Source organism: Pleurodeles waltl, chromosome 4_2 (assembly GCF_031143425.1).
Source record: "Pleurodeles waltl isolate 20211129_DDA chromosome 4_2, aPleWal1.hap1.20221129, whole genome shotgun sequence".
NCBI classification, from domain to species: domain Eukaryota; kingdom Metazoa; phylum Chordata; class Amphibia; order Caudata; family Salamandridae; genus Pleurodeles; species Pleurodeles waltl.
Window position 1 is genome coordinate 502,910,159 of NC_090443.1, and position 4,047 is coordinate 502,914,205.

Consider the following 4,047-nt stretch of genomic DNA (forward strand, 5'->3'; position numbering starts at 1 on the left):
TACATTCCGCACTCCTTACAAGGCAGGAATTTTGTTGTTATAATTGCCGGTGGGTTTCGTGGGTGGTGAGGTTCCCAACCCCCTAGAGTGTGCTGCCCACTCATGCAACATGTAATTGCGCCTCTAATGCTCAGTGCTTGGTGCGCAAGTCTTTGAACTCTCTGGGGTTGAGAGAGACACTAGTCGAGTGTTTTGAGTGCTACTTTATCTGCCGCTCTCTGGACACTGACACCTCTCTGTGGTCTGTAAGGGATGTTTTCTTAATTCTGTTGACCGGGCACTGTATGATTTTTTCGTGACATGCCACCAAGGTCTGTATTCTCTGCCAGACCCACAAAAGGCCTGGACACTGCCCCAGCAAGAAATTCCAGTCCTGAAATAGAATTGTGTGATGTTCCTTCTGGTACCGCCACCTGTCCTTTACTACTTCTTTGTGTTAGGGAAGGCTGCACTGCCATGTGTTGTGAATCTCAATAAAAGCATTTTCACTACAAGTAAGAAAAAACAGTCCACATTGCCAATGCTTGTTTTAATGCATGATGTGAAAGAGTGAATCCTCATAAAATATGCAAGCAGAGTTTACTTTTAGTTTTACATGTGAAACAAGCACTATTTTTAAATGAAGAACACAACTTTGTGAAATTCTAAAACATAACTGATCAGGGGCTCCATGTCACGCTTAAAACCTCAAAGCCAAGTCTGCCTTTTTAGCCAAAAGCACTTTGCATGCTGGGGCTTTACAGTGTTTTTTAGCCCATAATAAAACTGTTAAAACCAAACCTGCAGGTCGCAAAATGCAACAGGCTGTTGGCTAATTTTTAAAAAAATGTGGAAGGATCCAAGCACGGAGTAGTGAAATGCAAAAAAATGTTGCTAGCCTGCTGCTTTTTAGATCAAGCATAGCAGCATGCAAGCAGTGCTTTCGGACCTGTTGTAATCTCTTCTGTGGGGTTTAACCATGGCCACCTCATGCTCATCACCTACACTCGTTTCTGGGCTTCCCTTTCAAAAATCCCTGGATGTTTTTGGTAAATGTTTTACATTTGTCCTGCCTTCAGGTGGTTTTTTTACCGCCTTGGGGACCAACCCTGTTACATGGATAATTACACAATTGCCGATATGTTTTACTGTGGGCAAACTACTTTTTTATTTTCTCTCTCTGTCTCGTGCTCATGCTCACAGCAGACATGTCGCTTAGAGGTTCCATACAGCGCAAACTCGATCAGCGGTATTGCAGCGCTTTGCATGACTACCAGTTAAGTCACATTGTTTATTTTGTCTCTCCGTGCTCCGTGGCGGCCATGCCGCTTTGAAGTTTCATACAACGCAAATGTGTTTTTCTTGAACCCCTGACATGTTGAGATCCACCCTGGATATATGTAGAGGGTCTGCTCTCTTAGTGGGAAGTTTGGGTATCAGACACAATGTATATTCCAAAAAAGGAAGTGCAGTTGCCCTGAGTGTGGCAGTGGCCACCATTTTTGTATTCTTTATGGTCCCTTGCCTCTGTAGGCATTCTTTTGAGAGTGAGCGAGTGATAGGCAAAGTAAAGTTAAAGTTAAATGTGAGAATTATTTAAAGTCTCTCTCTCTCTGGGATAGAGAAAAAGCATCAAAGTGTCATCAAAATGGCTTCTCAAATCTGGCTTCAAAATGGCATCAAAGAAAATGGCTAGCTTCCCTTCGTCCGATGGATTAAGTAAGAAATAGTTCCAAATTCTTCAGGTTTTCCATTGGAGGGTCCATGGGGTGATTTCTTTTGACCAATGAATAGTGTCTTTTCTCTTAATACTCATCTACGCATAAGGTGTCCTTGGAGTTTTGGAACATAAGTAGCAACAAAGTTGCCAATTAATTCTGCTTCAGTGACCTCATTGTCTGCACCTGCAGAATCTGACCTTGAGCTTCAAAGGGGATGAAAGTTGCTTAGCACGCAACTTTGAGATAAGTGTATTAGTCATTCTACTGGAAAAATAGCTTTTAAAGATTTAAACACATCTTTTGTTAAAACAAGTGAAAACCACGCAGTTAAAATTGAGACCAGGCAACTAGGCCAAAGCCTCTGCTAAATTTAAGCTAAGCATATAACAGTTTTAACGAGAAAATCATAGAATATTGCTGCAATTATGACATATTAATACATTTGTCGATTTTCATGATTAATTAAGCTTGTTTATACTAATGGCGACCTACCTCGTGGGCACAATTTTCTTACATACATTATTTTTCTTTGCTAAAATCACATTGTCTTATACGATTTTGTTACATGATATATAAATGTTTATTAGTCTTTCTTTTTCTGCTACATCACGAGTGAGAGCAAGGTCTTGCTACTGTCCACCAAACTGAGCGATAAGTGGAGCTCTTGTTTTGGTTACTGTGGGCATGTCTCGGGCTCCCTCTTTCGGTGAGAGTGATGTCTTCCCTTTCCCAGGTCACTGTGTAGTAGGTTCCCAGGAGGCCGTAGGTGCCGAAAGACACTTCATGTTAATCTCTCTAATTAATACACTTGCCTGTAGAACAGAAGCTTGAAGTAAAGGTAATTGAAGAGAAAAATGTAAGACTGCCTAATTTCCAAAAATGCTCTCAGCTTACGGAAGGACATAGCATTGCAAACTCAACCAGTCTTTCCGCTTGTATAAAATGTAGAAGTGGGATGTGCTGCCTGTATACAAGGACCAGTGAGTCTGTTACATATCATGCAGACAGTTTCAGTGATATCAGTATTCTTTCAGAGTGTCTTGTCTTTAGTTGCATCCTCAGGGCAGCAGAAGGTTTCGTGGGTGCAGGAATGGCAACTTCAGTATTTTAACGGCAGTCATGGAATATTTGGGGAACATATTACTTTCCCCAAATAATTCAGGAGGGTTATTTACTGTTCTAACTGCAGCCATAGATTTTTTTGAGGAAAGTTAAAAGATTTTAAGTATTTTAAAAAAAAGGTAATTTTTCTTTGTCTGGAAGCTCTGCCATGAGGACGCTGATCAAGGCAAAAGATTATCAATACTAGCTTCAGTTCAGGTGACACAAAGACTAGACATGTGCACATGTTTGCATTGGGACTATAATGGCACATATAAGCAAAATATGGCGAATGCAATGCAGCACAGCGTGATTACCAGTGAATGAAGTTAATTCAAACATATATTTTGTGCTGCTGGATCGAGAATTTGTGCCATTCTCGGATCCCAGGAAGGCCAGGCTTAACGTGTTGATCTTACCCAAAAATGTGCAGTTTCCTTTAAAGACATGGGGTGTCTGTCTGATTGTCGTGATATAATGATACATCCTCTAACTTTGTTAGAAAGCACTGAAAATAATATACTAATATTCTGCAGATTTGTTGTGAAGAAGTGGGAATCCTCTGAGAGAAGAAGCATTGAGAGTTGTCATAAATTTAAAACCTGACATAGGTGAACAATGAGACTTCCCAGGAATTGGGGAGCAAGACTCCCTCCATCTGCTGTAATGCATTTTCATGATGCGTTTTGAACATCTCCCTTACAGTGGGAGGCCTTAAGGAGGAGGCTTGATGCTGTATTAAGGCCTCTTGTACCTCGAGACAGGGTGGCACCCTGGGTTTGCCTGGTATCACAGCCTCCCATTTAGAGCTCTAAGGGCCCCTCCCTTGTGTCCTTTGGAATGTCCAGATAACTTGCTCTGAGGCTGAGATAATTCCACTCAGTTTAAACATGTATTTTATCAATTGTTTTGCAGACATGAGCCATTAATGCAGTAGTTACTCCTCCATGATGTTCCACTTAACAAAACAGAGTTTGCTGTGCGGACTATAGCAGTTTTGGAAACAGCTACAGCGGAGATGCACAGCAATATTCAGCCAAAGGCTGCTCGATGAGATAGCTTTTGTCACATACCCACCTTGATGATGTGGCTCTGTTTGTGTCAGTTTCCTTTCAAAATACATTGCTTTCCACTTGCTTGCAATGTTACTTGTGTCATACATATGCTGTCAAGCCTATGCTCCTTGTTTTGTCATTTGTACAGGTACCTTTACCCTGACATCTTCCTGTGTGCATTTTAGAGTTGT